A 24,273-nucleotide genomic window follows, 5' to 3' on the forward strand; every position below is an offset into this window, starting at 1 on the left:
GAACCCTTCTTGTGGTGAAGACCTAGACCACTTAGGATGCACAGTGTTCCAGAGGACAAAAGAAGATCACAAGATAGCTCCCTCCTTTGAAGATGAGACCTTTTTAAAAATAATGGAACAAGGAATTTTCAAGGATGAAACAAACACCTGGGTTGCACCACTTCCATTCAAAACTCGGAGACGCTGTCTCCCTAACAACAGGGATCAGGCCTTAAAACGCTTCTGTTCACTTAGACGCAATTTCCAGAAAAGACCAGAGATGATGGAACATTTCTTCTTATTTATGGGCAAGATATTTGAAAACAACCATGCAGAGGTAGCTCCACCTCTGAAAGAAAAAGAAGAATGCTGGTATCTGCCAATCTTCGGTGTTTATCACCCTAAGAAGCCAGGTCAAATCCGAGTGGTGTTTGACTCCAGCTCACAATATCAGGGAGTCTCCCTCAACAATGTTCTTTTGACAGGACCAGACCTCAATAACTCTCTTCTAGGTGTCCTCATCAGATTCCGTAAAGAATCCATCGCTATAGTTGTTGACATACAACAAATGTTCTATTGTTTCCAAGTTACAGAGGAGCACAGAAACTTCTTGAGATTCTTCTGGTTCAGAAACAATGACCCCACCAAGGACATCATAGAGTACCGTATGAAGGTACACGTTTTTGGGAACAGCCCATCTCCTGCAGTCGCACTATATGGTCTCAGACTCTCTGCCCGAGAAGGTGAAAAAGACTATGGACAGGATGTTAAGAAGTTTGTTGAAAGGGACTTTTATGTTGATGATGGTCTAAAGTCACTTCCCTCACCAGAAGCTGCAATCAGCCTACTCAAGAGGACTCAGACTATGCTTTCATGTTCAAACCTCAGATTGCATAAGATAGCTTCAAACGGTAAAGTTGTTATGGAAGCTTTTCCTACTCAAGATCACGCCAGCGACTTGAAAGACCTAGACTTGGCTACAGACACAATACCCATGCAGCGCAGCCTGGGACTCAGCTGGGATCTCAAGTCTGACACCTTTACCTTTCAGGTCAACCAAGAGGAAAGGCCCTTCTCACGACGTGGTGTCTTATCCACAATCAACAGTCTATATGACCCACTTGGGTTTGCAGCACCCGTGATCATCCAAGGTAAGACTCTGCTCAGAGAGTTAACCACAGATACATGTGATTGGGATTCTCCACTTTCCTCAGAGAAAGAGGCACTATGGATAACATGGAGAGACTCTTTAAAGTCATTATCTAACCTACACATACCTAGGTCATATACCCACCTCTCTCCAGCAGAGGTTCAGTCTAGGCAACTGTTCATCTTTTGTGATGCTTCAGTAAAAGCAATTGCTGCTGTCGCTTACCTCAAAACAATAGTCAATAAAGGTCAAGTTCAAATTGGCTTTGTAATGGGCAAGGCGAAGCTGGCACCATGTCCTGAGCTCACCATACCAAGGTTGGAACTTTGTGCTGCTGTTCTGGCAGTAGAACTAGCAGAGCTTATTGTGTCAGAAATAGACATACAACTTGACAATACAGTGTTTCATACAGACAGCAAAGTAGTGTTGGGCTACATTTACAATGAGACTAGGAGATTGTACGTCTATGTACACAACAGAGTACAAAGAATTAGGAGGTCAACACAGCCTACCCAGTGGCGCTATGTACCAACTGACCAAAACCCGGCAGATCATGCCACAAGAGCTGTTCCTGCAGCCCACCTCAAAGACTCTACCTGGCTCACAGGGCCAACATTCCTCTACAGACCAGTAGTGGACACTCTTGAGGAAGATACATTTTAGTTGTCAGAGCCGAATTCTGATGCAGAGATTCGTCCTCACGTTTCTGTACTCACCACAACAGTTTCTAACAGACATCTTGGATCTGAACGATTCAACAAGTTTTCCACATGGAAATCGTTAAACAGAGCATTAGCTGGTTTGATCCACATAGCCAGATCTTTTAGAGCCACATCTACAAGATCAGAACATTGTAAAGGTTGGCATTACTGTCATAAAGCCTATACATTGGATGAACTCACACAGTCTAGAGACGCTATCATCCGGTGTATCCAACAAGAAGTTTATGCTCAAGATCTTGAACACTTCCAAAAGCAAAAATGCGTTCCTAAAGACTCCCTTCCCTTAAGAGACTTGACCCATTTATAGATGATAATGGACTGTTGAGAGTTGGGGGACGTATTTCTAAGGCAAAACTTGAGAGTAAGGAATGTAACCCAATAATACTTCCAAACAGTCATATTGCATCGTTACTTGTGCAACACTACCATGAAAAGACCAAGCACCAGGGACGTTTGTTCACTGAAGGAGCTTTACGGACAGCTGGATTCTGGATAGTGGGAGCAAAAAGACTTGTGAGTAGTCTAATTTTCAAATGTATCACTTGCAAAAGACTACGTGGTATATTTCAGTCACAGAAAATGGCTAATCTTCCTGCCGACCGACTCAGTACAGACCCTCCCTTTACAAATGTTGGTCTTGATGTGTTTGGCCATTGGTCTGTCACTACACGACACACCAGAGGAGGTCGTGCAAACAGCAAACGCTGGGCAGTCATATTCACCTGCATGAGTATTAGGGCTGTGCATATAGAAGTCATTGAGTCTTTGGACACATCCAGCTTCATAAATGCTCTCAGACGTTTCATTTCTATTCAAGGCCCGGTCAAACAAATCCGCTCTGACAGAGGCACAAATTTTGTGGGAGCCTGTAAGGAACTGCAGATCCCCTCAAACATCGACAGTGACCATGTAGAGAGATATCTTGCTGACCAAGACTGTAAATGGACATTCAATTCCCCACACTCCTCTCACATGGGAGGCTCTTGGGAGCGTATGATTGGTATAGCCCGCAGGATCCTTGATTCTATCTTTCTACAGCTGGGGACTTTGAAGCTTACCCATGAGTCTCTTACAACCTTTATGGCCGAAGTAGTGACGATCATGAATGCCAGACCTTTGACTTCAATATCCAGTGATCCAGAAGATCCTCTTTTACTCACTCCTTCTATTATCCTCACCCAAAAGGTTGGTACGGTTACAGCTCCCCCTGGTGAGTTTAGCACTAAAGATTTGTACAAGTGTCAGTGGAGACGAGTGCAAACTCTAGCGGATGCCTTCTGGGATAAATGGAGAAAACAATACATCCCTACTCTACAGTCCCGGAATAAATGGCAAACCAGTAAACCCAACATGAAGGTTGGTAATGTTGTTCTTGTAAAAGACTCTCAGTCAAAAAGAAATGACTGGCCTTTGGGATTGATAACCAAAGTATTTCCAAGTGAAGATGGAAGAGTCAGGAAGGTGGAAGTGAAAGTCTGCAGGCAAAATGAGCCTAAACTCTTCCAGAGACCTGTTACTGAACTGATTTTGTTACTCTCTCCAGAGAATAGTTAATGTGGTATCCTTGGGATACCAAGCGGGGAGTGTCATGTCTCCATCATTATATTGTCATGTTATTCTTATGAGAGTTTTCACAATGTGTAATTTACTGTGTAACCTACTGTTCATGTTGTACCAGCGCCATCTAGTGGCCATTCACATATTACATATTGGAACAATTTTTGTCCCAGCCCAGCTACCATAGCTTTCACCTATGAACTTTGGTGACATCATCTTCCCTCCATATCTTGTTTTCTACAGGAAATTCAGCTAGAGGAAACACAGCTAGTTGCATCCTCCCTCATCTTAGTTTATGGCGGCATCGCTGGTGTGTATACTCTTATGGATGCTTAACATTATCATCCTGTATCTATGTCTTGTGTAACTTACATCTTGTGCACATTTCTTGTATTTGCATTGCTATGTACAGTAATGTCTTATATGCATTGCCACATGTCAGTATACATTAGTAAGTGTATTCTCTTTTCTGTTCCACAGTTTTACCACTCTAATTTCACGTATTTCCTTGCAATAAAAGTTGAAGTTGGACCTTGCTCCTTTGTCAATGCATTGAAGGAAATCAGGGTTATACTGCCTGTCAATCTATGTACCCTCACACATAGGGAGGACAGAACAATAGTATAAAATAAAGATGGACAATTATCTCTGAATTACTACAGTGCAATAACATGAAAAATAGACAATTGTATCAGAATCACTTCAGTGTGAAAGGCAATATAAAACCATTAATTGTGAAGGAAGCCTACAAATATAAATGGTAAAGGGAAAACCCAGTGATAAATTTTCTAATGATAAAACAAAGTTGATCAGATTGATTACAATTAGCAGCAATTAGCATATAGGCACAAGCTGTGCTAATGGGAGCAGACAAGATAAGTGGAGAGACTTCTCCTACACATAAATAGCACGCTGGTAAATAAAATAAACAGTCCGTGGGCACGGTTCTGTTTGCAATAAGATGTACAAATAAGTCCCGTCCAGCTATTTCTTCCAAAGATACAGGTTACTTACAACTGCAATGATGTATAATAAAATAAAGGAAGGAGGCGCAGTGAGCCTCGGTGGATGTGGCCACACTACCTGCTTACCTTGCAACTGTTGAATGAAAGCCTAAGTTCCAACACCACAGCCGGGGAGCGGTGCGGGGTCCTTGGTTACCTCTGCACCTCTCTGTGGGTCACTCCTGAGGCTGGTGTGCACCTCCTACCTACGGTGGATGCTCGGGATGGATGGATTTTCACGATCAAATAAGGAGAGAAATGGATCCAATAGTGTAATATTGTTTAAAAAGAGTTTATTAAATAAAGGCTAGTAAACTCACATAAAAGCAGATCCGCAATGCGGCAAAAGGCGTTAGGGTGGTCGGCCGGTCCTCCGGCAACAATTCCCATGGTCTATCAGCTATGCATATTGTCACCATCCCGTGACTTCATCAGGGAATATTTTTATGTGTAGTGTAATGTGAAAACTTCCTGAATTTTCACATTCGTTGTTGCATTTCAGGAAGAGATCTAAGTTCATATGTCAAGGCTGTACCATAATTATATCATCTTCAATCTGTTCAAGATCATGTTAGTTTTGGTCATTAGGTATAGGTAAATGCAGCACTCTAAATCAGGGGTCTCCAAACTTCCCTAAGCAAAGGGTCAGCTTATTGTCCTTCAGACTTAAAAGAGATGTATGGGTTTTTTTTTTTAGATTCATACTTACCTAGGTGGATGCAGCATTGGTCCGAAGCTGCATCTGTCCCCCAGCGCCTTTAACACTGAGAACCGAGGAATCGAACACTGCTCGATTCTCACAGCTCCGTGAGCAGAGAGTTGGTGGCTGTCAGTCACCGCTCTCTGCTCTACCCCCCTCCTTGCTCACTGGAGCGCTGGGCTGTGGAGGGGGTGGAAGTGGCCGGCTCAGGCTCTCAGTGGCTCACTGACAGGCCGAGCCGCATGCCGGTCAAGGCATGTGGGCAGATCTCAACTCTATGGTCGTAATGACGACCCGAGCCTGGACCGGCTGTGTGATGTCAGCAGAGAGCAGACTTCAGCAGAAAATACTGCACTCCTGTGATCCACAGGAGAATGTCGTTGAACCGGGAGGTTCCCTGTTCCATAGCTTGCAGCCTTATCCGTTGTGCCACAAAGAAGCTCTGCAGTTTTTGCAGTGATTTTCCAGCCTGATGCTTTACTTTTGCACTCACTAGTTCCACCTGCTGCCAGCTGCAAACTGTAACGCTCCTGCGTTTTATGTATGATGTGGATTTACAGCTGCAGAAATATTCCACTTCAGTAGTCATGTAGAGAAACGCTGAGACACCAATCCCAACTCCCAAAGACTCATCATGTGTGGATGATCTCAATTCAGCAAGTAAATACACACACTCAATAAGAAGTTCCTGGAGTGATCTATGTATATAGTAGTATAGAGGTGATAGGCTGAAGAGACAGGTTGAGTTGAGACGATAGGTGACAGACACTTGAGAGGAATGTTCTTGAGAATGAGATAGTAACAGGTGGGATGCAGATAGGTTAGCAATTATGTATGGTAGTAGATGATAGGATAGCAGATGACATACAGGAGAGACTAACCCAGTGCAAGAGCAGATGATAGTAGGCTCAAGAGCTAGCAATCTAGATAGTGCAGATGTAGTAACAGTCCTTAGTATGCAGAGCTAGACAGTGTAAGCTTTAGTATGAAGGTTATTGAGGTTTCCCCTGTGGTGTACTTATCACTAGTAGCAATGTAGCAGAGGAGAGGTTCGACCAGAGCGGATGATCCGGTAGCGGGATACAGGGATCAGCGCAGCGTGGTTTCCGACAGCGAGGTATGCTTGCAAGCATGAGAGCTTCAAGACAGGTTAGCATCAAGGCACATCTCGGCACACAGCAGGTTGAATGAACACATGTGAGTGAGAGCTGGTGATCTAAATAGCTGTTCAGTCCGGCGCTCAGTGATGATGTCAGCACTCTTAAAGGGAAACACACCTATATGTGCTTCATCTATCTAGGTAGATGGAAAGCACCCGGAAATGATGTGATAGGAGGCACTGAGAGTGCCAGAACCTTACACAAACAATGTACAATTTAACTAGCTGTGAACAATGTACAATTTACTCAGCCTTCAAAAAGCAGCACTTCCTGTCCCTCAATGCCCGTTTGTTTGGCATATCTTCCTGGGTGTGCTGCTTGCTCTTTGATAGACTTTCGTGTATGAACTTTTGCCTGTATTCTTGCCCCCCCTTCAGCCTGCCGAATCTGTACTTCACCGCCAGCTTGTGTATGACTTCTGCCTGCCTGACCATTCTTTGGATTACGTTTGGATATCGCTTTGCCCGATCTGTTGCCGGCCTGATCTCTGACTACGCTTTCGCCTGAATCCTCAGCACTCAAACTCCACCTAGGACTTTACCTAACAGGTACCTAACAGAGAAGTACAGACAAACAAGCTTTGGCTGTAGTTTTCCTTTAAGGGGGACGGAGTGTGACCAGCAGGAGTGGAAATTTTGGCAATTTTGGCAACATTGAGAATAAACATTGCCAAATTTGGTATTAGGAGGAGGGATCATTGGTATCATTTGGAGGAACAGTGCCCCATCATTGTTATCTTTGGGAGGAATAGTGCCCCATTGTTGTCTCAAATCAATGGAAGAAATAGTGCACCAAGGGCAGAAAAAAAGGCAAGCAAAAGGCCACTTTAGGACTCAGGGTCACAGTTTGGAGACCCATGCTCTAAATAATAAAATAATTTCATATATCTCAAATAAACATTGAAATAAAGTAAATATTGACAATCAATAATGTAGACAAAACTGAAGTGACATGGTATTACACTGCATACAGTACATGGTGACAACAAAAAAAAATGGTCTTTTAAAGCATAACAAAATAGTAAAGTTCATATAAAAACAAAGATAGTCGAATGTGTGGGAACCTCCACCTTGGTGTTCTTGCCTCCACCAAACATACAGAGTGTGAACCCACCAGAGCCAATTGCTGTCTAACATATACAGTAGAGCAGCAAAACGTATTCATTACTCTCTGCTCCTCCTTCACAAGGGGTGAATGCAGCATTCACAGGATTTGAATATTCTTCTAATATTGTACATGGACATCAAAGGGAAAACTCACTCGCATCCATCCAAGCAGTGAATCACCAATGCCAGAGAGAAAGGCTTATAGTGTGGTATTTATTTTCAACAAAAGATTAAAAGTGTAAAAAACTTTAAAAACAAACATAGTAATCCATAAGTTAAAGTGTTATGACATATACTGCTGGGTCTCACCACTTACATCTGATACAGCTGATGCCACCAAACTACAAGAAGAATGGCAGCTGGACCTCAAACGTATCACATTAATAACATCCACATATGTATGTTCAGAATAAAAGCTGGTAGTAGATAACTTACATCCGGTGCCACCCCCCTAATAACAGAATGCCAGCTGGACCTTATGTAAGATGAAGCTCTTTTGGTCATTGATTATCTACATAATGTATCCCTGTAATGTGTAATGTACCCTTAATCAAGTCTGAAGCTTAATTTATTTTTTGTGAAAAGGATTTGCTTTTACGGGGTAACTTGATAAAGCTACTATTGTAGCGAAACATGTCGTTGTGGCGATCGGGAGGCTCTTCAGAAGCAAACTTAACCAGTCCCCCGTCCGTGCTGACATCCTAGTATTCCTCTAGCCGGCTGTCTGTGGATCTTCGGTCCCGTGCAGTGACGTCATCAAAGCGCGACTCCCGAGACTCTTGCCGGGTGCCGAGGGAGTGTGACACAGAAGCTCCGGTCTGAGGAAGCGGCCGCACATCAGACCAATCGAGCCCTCCTGCCTGCGACCCCATCTGACAACCGGCTCTTAACATTAGCCACCGGTCTCCTACAGTATTCCATTACCATCGGTGTGAATGTCCAGAGGTTACAAGGGGCGGTAGGACTGATCTTGTTTCATTCACATTATGCTTTACCCTTGGATCATTATAATAAAGTGTTCATGAGACTATCCACCTAAGTCTATACTGGGGTTTATTACTATATGCACACTGAGCGCCATCTCCTATATTCAATTTCCATACACAACTTTGCACTACACAATACAAATATATCAGAAATCATTATACAGTAGGGCTGTAACAAATATTTGTAACAAAAAAAAATCATAATCACTGTGTTACAAAAAAAATAACCTGCCTTTCTTGCCTCTGCAGCCTATTGGCTCAGCATTCCCTACTTAATGATAAATGTATTAATAAAGCAATATCTCACAATCTTCTCCAGTTGCCTATGTGGGGTAACAAAAAATTCACGCCTACATTTTCCTTTCCCACCACTGTAAATACACAAAATTAGAATTGGGAGTTCCCTATTAGGTGGCAATGATTAGAACCTCCCTATTAAGTATGTGGGTGGAACCTGTCTTATTTAAACTTCAGATATCTAGGGTGTGAAGTTCCTTGTGATTAAAGTGGAGTTCCGGCCTATTTTACAACTTTAGTGATTCCTGGAGTGCTCACTATGCTGATCAACAATTGGGCATTTTCAATTTTTTCCGGGGGTTCCTTACCTTATTTTCAGGGCATTTTTGATTGTACTTCCTCCTTCTCCCCCCTCTGTGGCCACGGCCACTGACATCACTTCCGGCTTTGCATTGCCTCCTGGGAGCTGTTTGTCATCACTCCCAGGAGGCTGGAATCAGGAAGAACTTCCAGAACACTCCCTGGAATCAGGAAGAAGGACACAGCAGATTACACTGCGGCTTCAGATGCCCACGTCTAAGATGGCCGCGCCCAGACAGCGTTTTTAAAAGTAAGATTTTTACTAAAATCCAATACTGTACACCTTGTAAGTATGAGAATAGAGGTTCTTTAAAGGGCGATGGATTAGTATTATAGGGGTATTTTTAGTTAAAAAAGGTATTTGAGGCCGGAACTCCGCTTTAACTTGTGTGGTGTTATCATTTCACAATTAACAGATTTCTCTAAGGCTTTCAGAAAACAGTTGTTGATGTCTGTGAGTCTGGCAAAGGATTTAAAAAGATAACCAAATAATTAAAAAAATGATTCATTCCATTGTATGTAAAATAATTTACAAGTGGTGTAGATTTTAAATGATTCCTAATCTGTCCAAAAAATTCAGCCCAAGAGCTTACAGTTAGATGCTAAGGGAAGTCTCTAAGAAATCCAAAAATGTATTTGCAGGCCTTGCAACAATCAAAGTTCATGCATCTTCCATCAGAAAGAAGTTGTGCCAATTTAACCGGTATAGAAGGTATGCAAAGAAAAAGCATTTGGTATCCAAAAAGAACATTAAAGTAAGATTACAGTTTGCCATTGAACATATAGGCAAAGACTAGGCCTTTGGGAGCAATATGCTGTGGATTGATGAATCATATATAGACTTTTTTGGCTACAGTAAAAGTAGGTATTCTTGGCACAAACCAAAGATGTTAAAGGGAACCTGAGTGAAAATTTTACCAACACAATGAATAGATGTTAATGTGATACTAATCCCCTGTGTCCACTCCCAGACATATGTGACATAAGTATGCCTCTTACTTTGATAAATTCTATATAAATATTTCTGTAGAAAAAGGTATATTGCTATTTTGTTACTGATGTGAAACTGATGATAATATCTATTTCAGATTACCAGAATGTGATTCTCCTGTTTTTGACCCTGAGGAAGCACATTGTGAAACGCGTCAACCAGCAAAAGAATGTACATACCCAATCGATGGATTGATTATATATAGGTGTTCACACAAAAAACCTCATAAGGATATTATCACAGTATATTTTAAGTTTCTTTTAAGTGTAGTCACCTTGGGCGCCTACTATGTTTTAATGAGGTACAATAAAATATGATTTTTTAAATATAACAAATCTGTCTCATATTAGTGCCATTAAAATCCACCACAAGCAGGACTGTGTCCTGCAAATGATTTGCACGTATACCAATATATTAGGATGCGGCACAGGTAAAGGTCAGTTTCCTTTTTTCTTTTAACCCAAAGATAGCATTTCAGAAGGACCTTATAAGATCTTTGAAGCATGGTGGTGAAAATGTTATCGTTTGGGGCTGCTTTGCTGCTTAAGGGCCTAGGCAGCTTACAGTCATTAAGTTAACAATTAATTTTGCATCACAAAACTATGCTTGTTAAGAACTTGAGGCCAAATGTTTGAAAGTAAAGTAGGAAGTAGAAACAGAAATTGATCTTTCAACCTATTAATGACCCAAAGCACACTAGTAAATCCACAAATATTTTGCAACTGAAGGAAGTTTGAGTGGAGAAGTAGTCAAAAAAGTAAGGGAGTTGATGCCAGAGACTGGAGGGCAATTATGCAAAAATGCCTACAATAAGTCCTTTCTGCTAAACTGGTCAATTTTATGAGGTGAAAGGTGTACTTAATTTTCCCACCATACACTATTACTTCTCTTGATATTTTTGTTTTATAAATGATTAAAAAGGCAAATGTTCCCTGTGTATTCATACACCTTTGTCTAAAAGCACTGTTTGAATCAAGATCCAATGTTTGCCTTTTTAAATATGTTGAAAAGGTTAACAATTTTCATAGGCAAGCCATACATTATAAATTTTTTTTCTTTCAACCAGTGGGTTGAATAAAAAAAAAAGTGCTAATTCCCCCATCCACACTTTTAAGGTGGATTGGGAAATCACTTCCACAGTTCTATTGTGTTCTGCCTGCGGGGAGCTTTCTCTGCCGGGAGAATATAATGATCAGCATTGCTGGCTATAGCCGGCGCCACTGACCAGGTGAAAAAAAACTTGACAGACTTGTTGTACAGTAGTCGATCAAGAGACTTTTGTACAACCAGCCTGCCCATAGATGAATCAAAATTTGGCCTGTACAGCAGGGACCAGTCGAATTTTGATCCATCGATGGCCAACTTTAGGGTGTACTTATTTTTCCACATGAAGGTATGATAAAGCATTAAAACAATGGAAAGATAAAATATGGAGGGGCAGAAGGGAAAGAAAAAATGTTTGTATCTACAAAAGGTAAAGAAAGAGTACATTGGATAATAATTAAGTATACTTAACTTAGCAACATAAATAAAAATTACTTACCTAAGTGATATGGTTATAATGCATAATATGAACAACGGCGTGTGAGGCATTGGGAGTTTTTTTGGAGATTGCATAGGTGAAGGTTACATCCTCCTCAATGAAGACAGTGACAGCATAAAAAACGTATCAGAATTTCTAACCCTTCCTCGCTCTATTAAAGCATTTTTGTACGTGTGGCGATGGGAGAGATGTTCTGTCTCAGTCATCCCCATCACAGGGAATGGAAGTAAGGCAAATGCTCCCTAATAAAAGTTTAAACATTTCAAAATAAAATAATCAAATATGAAATGTGATCTTGAAAAAACATCTCAGGATTTATGTATTTAGTACACCAAAAATTATAAAAAAAACTTGCTATAATGTTTTAATATACATCAGAATAAATCGCAGCTCTGTGAACATTTTCAGAATGTCTTGGTGCTAGGAGGAATAAACTCCCATGCGCATGCCTGAACGTTTATATCATCCTGGGTTGGCCGATCAAGAGCCTCCAGCCCAGAAACAGAGTAATTGAACATGTCATTGGTGAGAATGAAGTGACAAGGCAGATCACAGCTGTCACAGTGCTGAACGGCTAACTTTGACTGGTAAGTCTGACATAAATTGCAAATATGCCATGTACAATATACTTACACAAAATTGGTAAAGCCCACCCACCATGCTGCAGATTTAGTTTAGCTTTAACTGGCATGCATGCTAAGTAGTGGCTAAAGGGATAGTTCACCTTTACCACAGAATTGCCTATGCAGAATAGCATACCTGCCAACTGTCCCGTTTTTGCTGGGACAGTCCCGGTGAATAGGAGCCTGTCCCGGGTATTTTACATTGTCCCGGCAATGTACTTATTTACACTTTGCACTTTATTTATATTTACATATTCCATTTTTTGCATGGCCACACCTGAGCACATTTGACACTTTAGAATTGCGGGAATTGTGATGAGAATTTTAAACTTTAGGCAGAAGTAGTGCAGCTGAATGGGAGAATTATTCCAACTCTGCTACTTTGGCCTCAAGTTAAAAATTCCCTTTTCAATTTCTTGTATTTCTCTCTTTAGTGAGTAGACCCTATAATCTGATGATAAGTAGGCGGAGATTAAATAATTATGTGGAGTGGGCTGAGCTTCAGGGAAGTGGGTGTGGTAAGTAATTGATAGCTGTGCTGCAAAGTGTCCCCTCGAAATTGTTTTTCAAATGTTGGCAACTTTGGTATAGGGGCATCTATAGATAAAAACAAATCGTGCAGCTCTGACTAAGGTTGAATAATGCCCTTGCTATAGGTGAAGGCCATTTATATACCTTACGAAGCCTGACTGGAATGTTGCCAGGTGAGGCTTAGTCATCACTGCTCACCTTCACCATCACAGGCATGCACTCTCAAACACTTGAGCTCAGAGCTACTATATCAGGAGAGAGAAAGAACATGTGGGGGGGGGGGGGTGAATCAGAGAAAGAGCTCACTCCTGTGATGGTGGAGATGAGCAGTAATAACAAGGCCTCACTTAGCAAAGTCCTGGGGAGTATTCCAGTCAGGCCCGGATTGGCTAATCGGGAGCACCGGGAGAATTCCCGGTGGGCTGGTCAGTTTTTTTGACCACTAGGGCCGTTGTCATGGCCAGGGGTGGACTGGCCAAGTTGCCTGGGGGGCCCCACGCAGGGTGGCAATTTCCCCGATCTGATCCCCCAGGACACCGCAGCAGCACCTTTAGCGTGCACTAGACTGGTTGCTAAGATGGCCAGCCGCCTGGCGTCTAGCAACCAGTGATGTGCAGAGAAGAGGACCCGGAATGCACGGCGGAGGAGGATCTTCCTCGTCCTCCTCTGCGCCTATTGGAATGTGTGGCATGTGGCTCCACCCACCTCCTCCCTGCATCTTCACTGTGCGGCCGACAGGGGCGGAGACTGTCGGTGGGAGGAGCGAAGGAGGAGAAGGCGGCACCCAGGGACAGCTAGCAGCTTTTTTAAATGCAGGAATAATGGCTTTTTTTTCAGCCAGGACCTTCGGCGCTGCCTCCTTGCATTGCCGCTTACTACAGTCACTTATAATCACAGAAGCCCAGCTTCTGTGTTTTATAAGTGACAGCAATCTCGGCAGCACGCTCAAAACCCTCCCTGCTCTTCCTGCATATTCAACAGAGGAGGGGGCGTGGCAGGATGAGCAGGGGGCGTGGCACGACGAGAAGGGGGCGGGGCACATAGCTCTTGCCTCGAGCCTACAGTATCACAAGAAGCCCATGGCATCAGCCTGACCTGTAAGTTACAGTCTATTCTTTTCTGTGGGGCAGAGGACAGGGAGGGGAGCCCTGTACTGCACTGGGCAGGGAGGAGAGAAAAGATCTGTAATGGGAGGGAGGGGGCAGAAATTTTGGAGAGTGCTCTGTACTGGGGGGGGGGGGAGGGGGTGGGTGACCTGTGAGATATGCACACCTGCCCTCTGTACATAGCATAAGCTGTCCAACACAAACCTGGACATTTTTCAGAAATAACAAAAAGAACAATATTATATATTACTTTGCAGTGAAGTGACAGTGCTAACCTACATACACATATATATGTATATACTCAAGATCCTAAATAATCTTCCAAAAAGCATGTATAATAGTGAAACAGAAAACATACTATAATATCCTTAATATGCAAAATCAATAAATATAATGTGTGAGAAATAGAACGGCCATCTGTAGATCAGCAACTGCGTGTCCGGAAGCCCTTACAAAACACCTCCATGTGCAATGAAATTTTAACCCATTACAGGTTATATTGTGCCTTTTGTATGTTTGTTTATAGTCAGGTGTGGTTTCACTCAAGATGTATGCTCCTCTTCCGCTGAAAAACACTCCGCTGGGGAATGAGTACGCAAGGTATGAAAGAATAGGCTTTTAGCATAGTTGGTCTTAAAAATGAGGTATTTTAAAAATATTAAAAACACTTATATTTGCAGTACTTGCCAAAACGCATGTAAAAAAAACAGTCCTTGGGGACGATAAATCTCCTCACCGCGATACTTCTGTGGGCACGGAAGTATCTAGATGAGGAAGAGATTTACCACCCCAAAGGACTGTTTTTTTACATGCGTTTTGGCAAGTACTGCACTCCTGAACCCTGACCTCTGTAGGTAGTGCGATCCTGAACCCTGACCTCTGTAGGTAGTGCAATCCTGAACCCTGACCTCTGTAGGTAGTGCGATCATGAACCCTGACCTCTGTAGGTAGTGCAATCCTGAACCCTGACCTCTGTAGGTAGTGCGATCATGAACCCTGACCTCTGTAGGTAGTGCGATCCTTAACCCTGACCTCTGTAGGTAGTGCGATCCTTAAACCTGACCTCTGTAGGTAGTACGATCCTGAACCCTGACCTCTGTAGGTAGTGCGATCCTGAACCGTGAACTCTATACGTAGTGCAATTCTGAACCCTGTAGGTAGTGCAATCCTGAGCCATGCACTCTACACATAGCACACTCCTGAATTCTACCCTCTGTAGGTAGTGCAATCCTGAACCGTGCATTCTATATGTAGCGCACTCGTGAACCTTACCCTCTGTAGCTAGTGCGATCTTGAACCGTGCACTCTGTACGTAGTGCACTCCTGAACCCTGTAGATAGTGCAGTCCTGCGCCGTGCACTCATCACATAGCACACTCCTGAACCCTGCCCTCTGTAGGTAGTGCGATCCTGAACCTCGCACTCTGAATGCAATGTACTCCTAAACACTGCACTCTGCACGTAGTGCACTCTGTACGGAGCACAATCCGGAACCCTGCACTTTGTACATAGCACAATCCTGAACCTTGCACTCTGTATTCAGTGCACTCCTGAATCTGCACTCTGAATGTAACGTACTCCTGGGCTCTGCATATAGCATACTCCTAAACCCTGCACTCTGTATATAGCACAATTCTGAACCCTGCACTCTTTATCTAGCACAATTCTGAACCCTGTACTGAAAATTCAATGCACTCCGGAACCCTGAACTCTGTACACTGCACACTATATACAAAGCACACTCCTGAACTCTGCACTCTGTGCTTAGTGCACTCCTCAACCCTGTACAAAGCACACTCACACTCCTCAACTCTGCACTCTGTAGGTAGTGCACTCCTCAACCCTGCAATCTGTACATAGCGCACCGCTGAATTCTGCACTTTGTACGTAGCACATTCCTCAACACTGCACTGTTCACAATGCACTGCTCAAACTTGCACTTTATGTGTAATACATTTCTCAACTCTGCATTCTGTACATAACGCCCCCTAAACTCTGCACTTTGTGCATAATAAGCTGCTAAACCCTGTACTCTGTATGTATCACACTTCCCTCTTTCTTTCCTCTCCCTCTCTCTCTCCTTCCCTCTTTCTTTCACCCCTCCTTCTCTCACTCCCTGAATGAATTACAAGGCTGTAGAGAACAGTGCGCCATTGCAAACTTATATTCTGAGGTTTTAATATTATTATTTTAATATAGTCAGTCGTGAACTTAAAGCGGAATTCCAACCATTTCACTCACCTGTCCAACGGTCCAGCGATGCGGTGTAATGTTCTGGTACCTTTGGGTACCCTAATTACTCTTTCATAAGTGTATGCGCCCCACCATTCTCTTTTGGTAAGGTGCGCATACACCTTTAAGACTGATGCTGTCATCACTGAGCGCCGGACTGGATGGCTATTTAGATCGCCGGCTCTCACTCACATGTGTTCGTTCAAACTGCTTTGTGCCTTGATGCTAACCTGTCTTGAAGCTCTCATGCTTGCAAGCATACCTCGCTGTCGGAACCACGCTGCGCTGATCCCTGTATCCCGCTACCGGATCATCCGCTCTTGCCGAACCTCTCCTCTACTACATTGCTATTAGTGATAAGTACCCCACAGGGGAAACCTCTATAACTTTCATACTAAAGCTTACACTATCTAGCTCTGCATACTAAGGACTATTACTACATCTGCATTATCTAAGATTGCTAGCTCTTGAGCCTACTACCACCTGTTCTTGCACTGGGTTGATCTCTCTTGTATGTCCACCTGCTACTCTGTCATCTGCTACCATACATGATTTCTAAACCTATCTGCATCCCATCTGCTACTATCTTACTTTCAAGAACATTTCCTTTCAAGTGTCTGTCATCTACCATCTCTACCCAACCTGTCTCTTCAGCCTATCATCACTGTGTTATTATATACATAATCACTCTAGGAAACATCTTATTGAGTGTGTGTATTTACTTGCTGAATTGAGATCATCCACACATGATGAGTCATTGAGAGTTGGGATAGGTGTCTCAGCGTTTCTCTACATGACTACTGAAGTGGAATATTTCTGCAGCTGAAAATCCATATCATACATAAAACGCAGGAGCGTTACAGATTGAACGAACCACAAATGGATTCAGCAGAAATAACCACTCAGATGACACAATTAAAACAGCAAGTAACTGCGTTAATACACGCACTTGCTGAATTAAAAGAAGACAATCAGGCTCTGTCGCAGCAGGTAATTAGACTGACACAACTTACCACTGCTCAGTCCCCTGAACCCAAAATAAATCCTCCTTTGGTATTTACAGGCGATCGCAAAAAATTTCGCGAATTTAAAAACGCATGTGAGTTACTTTTCTTGCTAAAACCCCGTACCTACCTTACTGATCACATTAAGGTTTGTACTATTATTTCTTACCTAACAGGCGATCCTCGGGCCTGGGCAGACTCTCTTTTTGAGAAAAGCGATCAGCTTCTCAACTCCTATGCCTTGTTCCTAGCAGAACTCACTAGCCTATATGATGATCCCAATAGGCAGAGTACTGCCGATCTTCAATTAAGATCCTTGAAACAAGGTGGGAGACCTGTAGAAGACTTTGTCGCAGAATTCAAGAGATGGACCCTTGATTCAGAATGGAATGATGTATCTCTGAAAACCCAATTTAGGCTTGGCCTATCAGAGGCCGTTAAAGACGAGCTCGCCCGAGCGGATCTGCCAAAAACCCTGGATGCATTGATACAACTCAGTATCACCATAGATAGAAGACTACGAGAAAGAAAGGCTGAGAAAATGGGAATGCCATTATCCAGTTCTTCTCGGATTTCGGCCGTTGACCCCGTTCCTATGAAGGTAGGAACCATACGCCCACCTCTATCAATTATGGAAAGAGCCAGAAGACGATCTGGTAATCTCTGCTTGTACTGTGCATCCCCGGATCACAAGATAAACGTCTGTCCCCTAGTCTACAAAAAGAAGGGTGAGTGTTCACATGTCCTCCTAGGGGGATTGACAACTTCAATCACTAACCCTTATCTTTCTGTTTGCTTAACATTACAGTGGGACCAGAACAGGATTACTACTAAGGCCATGATTGACACAGGATCTTGTGGAAATTATATTGACATACGTTTTGCTGCTTTAAATAAAGTTCCTATTATTTCTAAACTTAAACCTGTCTCAGTGAGTCTTATTAACGGTGTTCCTTTATCCTCTGGTCCGATCACTGATCAGACACAGGCAATCCTAGTCACTACTAACGGGTCTCATATGGAGACCACTACCTTCGATCTAATACCTTAACCCCACTTTCCTATTGTTTTGGGACTTCCCTGGTTGCACACACATCAACCAACCATAGATTGGAAGGAGCAGACCCTGACCTTCCTCTCTTGCTATTGCGAGGGTACGTGTAACCTCCCGTCTTTCGGGAAGATCCTGTCTGTGGTGACAGATGAGATTGCACCACTATGTTATCAGGATCTCTCTGAGGTTTTTCTTGAGAAAAATGCTCAAGCACTACCTCCCCATCGAGACTATGATTGTAGCATTGATCTACTCCCAAATAGCAAATTGCCGTTCGGTCATGTTTATCCTCTTTCACAGGATGAACTTTCCCATCTCAAAGACTATTTGGATGAGAATTTGGAAAAAGGTTTTATTAGACCTTCCACTTCTTCCACAGCAGCAGGACTCTTTTTTGTCCGCAATAAGGACTCAAGTCTCAGGCCTATCATCGACTATAGGCAATTGAATGCTATTACAATAAAAGATCGCTATCCTCTACCGCTTATCCCTGAGCTCATTGAGCAGGTGCGTGGAGCTACCTTTTTTTCAAAATTGGACCTGAAAGGAGCATACAATCTCATTTGAATCCGTGATGGACACGAGTGGAAGACTGCATTCAGAACCAGATACGGATTGTTCGAATATCTTGTAATGCCATTCGGGCTATGCAACGCCCCTGCAGTTTTTCAACGATTTATAAACAATATTTTCAGAGACTTACTAGATGTCTGTGTTGTGGTATATCTGGACGATATACTTATATATTCACGATCCCTGTCTGAACACATAAGACATGTAAGACTAGTATTATCGAGATTGCTTGCACACAACCTTTATGTGAAACTGAAAAAATGCTTGTTTCATAAAGAAGAGGTACTCTTTCTAGGCTACATCATATCCAAAACAGGAATCGAGATGGACATGAGTAAGATATCCTGCATTCAGGATTGGCCTACACCAACCACACGCAAGGCGCTACAGCGATTCCTTGGATTTTCGAATTTCTACAGGAAGTTCATTAGAAACTTCTCTGCCATTGTGAGACCCCTCACACAGCTCACTAGCATTAAAAAACCATTCAAATGGTCAGATGAAGCAAATAAAGCTTTTCACCTGTTAAAGACAAGGTTTACTTCTGCTCCCATACTACGCCATCCAGACCCATCCCTCCAATACATTCTGGAAGTAGATGCGTCAAACATGGCAGTAGGAGCAATACTCTCCCAACGACCAACTCACACTTCACCACTTCATCCAGTCGCCTTTTTTTCTAAATCCCTAAGCAGTCCCGAGATAAATTACCCCGTGGGTGAAAAGGAACTGCTTGCTATAAAATTGGCTCTGGAGAATTGGTGACATCTACTCGAAGGCACCCAATTACCAATACTTATATACACGGACCATAAAAATCTCCAATATGTTCAGACTAACAAAACTCTCTCGCACCGACAGGTACGATGGTCGCTATTCTTTCTAAGGTTTAACTTCCTAGTGACCTACACACCTGCAGATAAGAACAAAAAGGCGGATGCACTATCACGACTAACTGAAGAAAACTACTTCGAAATCCCTTCCGTTCCTATAATACCTCACAAATGCATTATTGGAGTTGTCCGTTCCTTGAAGGAAGAGGTTTTGCATGGTATAAGTTTGGATTCACCCCCACCACAACTAAATACTGATGCAGAAGGCTTCCTCTACTACAACGACAAACTTTACATACCACCTACCATACGCACCAAGATCTTGGAATTATCGCATGATGTGCCTATGGCAGGACATATGGGTATGACAAAGACTCTTAATCTGATTACCAGGCAATTCTGGTGGCCTGACATGAAAACATCTATACAAAAATTCGTCTCTTCATGCAATGTCTGTGCCAGGTCCAAAATTGACACTACGAGACCATCCGGTCTACTATGCAGTCTACCAATACCCCAAACTCCATGGGAAGTTGTGTCCTTGGACTTTATAGTGGAATTGCCTCCTTCCAAAGGATTTAATACCATCTTAGTGTCAGTGGACCATCTGAGAAAAATGGCACATTTCATTGCTATTCGCAGACTACCTTCGTCCAAACAAACGGCAGAACTCCTGATGAAACATGTCTTTAAGTTACATGGTATCCCAAAAACTCTTCTGTCTGATCGTGGATCACAATTTATTTCCAAGTTCTGGCAAGAACTATGTCACATACTACGGATCGAGCGGAAGCTCACTTCTCCTTACCATCCGCAGACCAACGGACAGACTGAAAGAGTCAACCAATGCATCGAGCAATATTTACGTTGTTACACTTCTTACCAACAGGATGATTGGGTGGATCTTCTCCCTCTGGCAGAATTTGCCTACAACAACGCAACCCACAGTACGACCAAGCAGAGTCCGTTCTACTTGAACTATGGGTTTCATCCCTCTATTCTCCCACCACGCATCCTTCCTTCAAATAACCCAGTAGCTTCAGACTATCTTACCCAAATAAAGGACTCTCTGGGTTTGCTTAATACTACCATTGCACACGCTCATAGTCAACAAAAGAAGTACTATGATCTTCGCAGAAGACCTTCTCCTCAGTACGCTATCGGGGACCTCGTTTGGCTCTCAACAAAAAATTTAAGACTGAAAATCCCTAGCAAAAAGCTTGGACCTCTGTTCTTGGGACCTTTCCCAATCAAGAAACTTATTGGAAAAGCTGCAGTACAGCTTACATTGCCAATAGATCTCAAAATACATCCCATTTTCCATGTGTCGCTACTGAAGCCCCATGTTCCTGACCAAGGAATAAGGCCTACTATCCCACCTCCTCCTCCTGTACAAGTTGAAGGTGGAGAAGAATACGAGATAAAAGAGATTCTGGATTCTCGTATCCACAGAGGAAGACTTCAGTACTTGGTTCGATGGAAGAACTATGGGCCCCAAGACGACATCTGGCTAAACACCTCTGACATACATGCCTCTAGATTAATCTGCAATTTTCATGCGAAGTACCCAGACAAACCAGCTCCAGAGGCCTTCAGGAGCCGGCCTTAAGGGGGGGGGGGGTACTGTAATGTTCTGGTACCTTTGGGTACCCTTATTACTCTTTCATAAGTGTATGCGCCCCACCATTCTCTTTTGGTAAGGTGCGCATACACCTTTAAGACTGATGCTGCCATCACTGAGCGCCGGACTGGATGGCTATTTAGATCGCCGGCTCTCACTCACATGTGTTTGGTTCAAACTGCTTTGTGCCTTGATGCTAACCTGTCTTGAAGCTCTCATGCTTGCAAGCATACCTCGCTGTCGGAACCACGCTGCGCTGATCCCTGTATCCCGCTACCGGATCATCCGCTCTTGCCGAACCTCTCCTCTACTACATTGATATTAGTGATAAGTACCCCACAGGGGAAACCTCTATAACTTTCATACTAAAGCTTACACTATCTAGCTCTGCATACTAAGGACTATTACTACATCTGCATTATCTAAGATTGCTAGCTCTTGAGCCTACTACCACCTGTTCTTGCACTGGGTTGATCTCTCTTGTATGTCCACCTGCTACTCTGTCATCTGCTACCATACATGATTGCTAAACCTATCTGCATCCCATCTGCTACTATCTTACTTTCAAGAACATTTCCTTTCAAGTGTCTGTCATCTACCATCTCTACCCAACCTGTCTCTTCAGCCTATCATCACTGTGTTACTATATACATAAGTCACTCTAGGAAACATCTTATTGAGTGTGTGTATTTACTTGCTGAATTGAGATCATCCACACATGATGAGTCATTGAGAGTTGGGATAGGTGTCTCAGCGTTTCTCTACATGACTACTGAAGTGGAATATTTCTGCAGCTGAAAATCCACATCATACATAAAACGCAGGAGTGTTACATGCGGCCGCCCGAAGCCTCGATCCTCTCCCTCTGGTCTCGGCGGCGCCGGCATCACTGCTGTGGGCACCCGGCTGTGACAGTTTGCGGCTTCACAGCCGGGTACCCACTGCGCATGCGCGAGTCGCGCTGCGCGTCTTGATTGGCTGACAATCTTCTTGGACCTCTGACATGTCCCAGAAGATTGCAGGGAGCGAGGGGGAGAGGAGAACTTCCGTTCAGGGCGCCGCGGCGCTCTGAGCGGAAGTGGGAGCGGGTACCTGTCAAAACTAGGTACCCGCTCCCCCCCCAAAAAAATGACATGCCAAATGTGGCATGTCAGGGGGTTAGAATACCTAAAGCGGAAGTTCCACTTTTGGGTGGAACTCCGCTTTAAGTGGGCTGGTCTAAGGCATGAAACTCCAGGGCTGAAAATGAGTCCCACTCCGGCCCTGATTCCAGTCAGGTTTCATAAGGTATGTCTATGGCCTACACCTATAGCAAGGGCTTTATTCACATTTAGTTAGAGCTGCACAGTTTGTTTTATTCTACAGACACCCCTTATCTGCATAGGCAGGTTTTATGTAAAAGTGAACTATCCATTTAAGTGTAAAATATTTTTCTTTGGGAAGCACTGTGCTATCTTTGTTCAGGTTCGCTATTAGGCTCCTTTCACACGGCCGCTCCGTGTGAAAGGTCCGCTGCGGGACTTTTTTTTTTTTTTTTCCACGGAGCGGATGACATTTCTGTCATCCGCTCAGTGTGCCCGCATATCATCCCATCCATTTGCGGATGATATGCGGACATAATGTATGTCTATGCCACTGCGGATGTCAGCGGATGACACCGCTGACATCCGATTTTCCTTCCTTTCCGTTTTTTACACGGAAGGAAAAATAGGGTTCTGTTCCGTTCATAAAAACGGAACAGAACTGACAGGAGGAAAATCGGGTGTCAGCGGATGGTATTCCGCTGACACCCGCAGTGCCATTCACTTACATTGATGTCCGCAAATCATCCGCAAAAAAATAGGATGATTTGCGGACACACGGAAAGCAGCTGAGCGGCCGTGTGAAAGGACCCTTACTTCTTTGACTGGGATGCTGGCTCAGAGAACAATAACGTGAAGACTATCAGAGCAATTAACTGTGCAAAAAAATCAAAGTGATATAAATAATAATGGTGATTAAATAATCCAATCTAACACCAACTGTGTTTCCACTCCACAATAAAGTACAATAATCAAACTAAAAAGTGCTGCGCCAGACAATAAATATAATCAAAGAAGTGGATTAAATTATCCAAGTGATATACATCAATGAATATAATCAATTACAAAAGCGCCGTCAATAGTGCAATGATACTCGCAGTTCCGCAAATACCGGAGAGGATGTGACATCTGACAGACAGGCTCCGCCCCTATACGCGTTACGTCAGCGCATCCAGCATTGACTTTGTCGGTAGGGGTCGATCGGTTCATCTATCTGTTAACCCCTGACGGGACTGCTGTATCTGACCTTTGGTGATTCTTGGGTCAGATAGTGAGGTGAGAGGCTATATTTTCTCAGGGGTGGATTTAGGAGCACGTTCACGGAGGTGTATATCATCGGATACACTTGTGATCACCGGGACTCTATTAATATACTTTCACATGAGTTTTATTTTATTTACATTGGGTTTATCACTTGATGTATATCACTTGGATAATTTATTTCACTTCTTTGATTATATTTATTGATGTAAATCACTTGGATAATTTAATCCACTTCGGTGATTATATTTATTGTCTGGCGCAGCACTTTTTGGTTTGATTGCTGGCTCAGAGAAGACAATCATGTAGATTTTGGTGCCTGTGCAATTCTTGGTTTGCATCACAAATGTCTAACACAGACCAAATAAAGGAAGGCGGAGTCCACATAAAAAAAACAACTAGTTACTGAATTATTAAATGCAAGGATATTTATTCACTGCAACCATCCCTAGAAGGTGGCGGCACACAGCTTGAAGATACAAATAGTTCAGATTAGTTTAGAGATAGGTGGTAGGAGAGGAGAGACATATTATCTACAGGAAGGGTGTCCCAGATTCCAGAGTCCTATGACAGCGGGAAGTGAGTAGTCCCCAAAATGCATGTCCTTACTCTACTCCAGGATACCCCCTTAGGGGGAAGTCAAACAAATAGGGCTAAAATGACTACTTGTTGGCCCAGCCTTGCCAACCCACAGAGGAACTTAAGGCCCGTACACACGAGTCGAAATTCGGCAGGGAATTTTCGTCCGATGACCGATCTGCCGATTTTCGGCTTGTTAGTATGGTGCTCTCGACAACCGACTCCGACTTTTCGGCCGAAAAAATTCTGGTGTGCAGGCTATAAAACCTTTGTCCACTATC

The sequence above is a fragment of the Pelophylax lessonae genome (genome assembly GCF_965119305.1).
Source record: "Pelophylax lessonae genome assembly, chromosome: 6".
Lineage (NCBI taxonomy): Eukaryota > Metazoa > Chordata > Amphibia > Anura > Ranidae > Pelophylax > Pelophylax lessonae.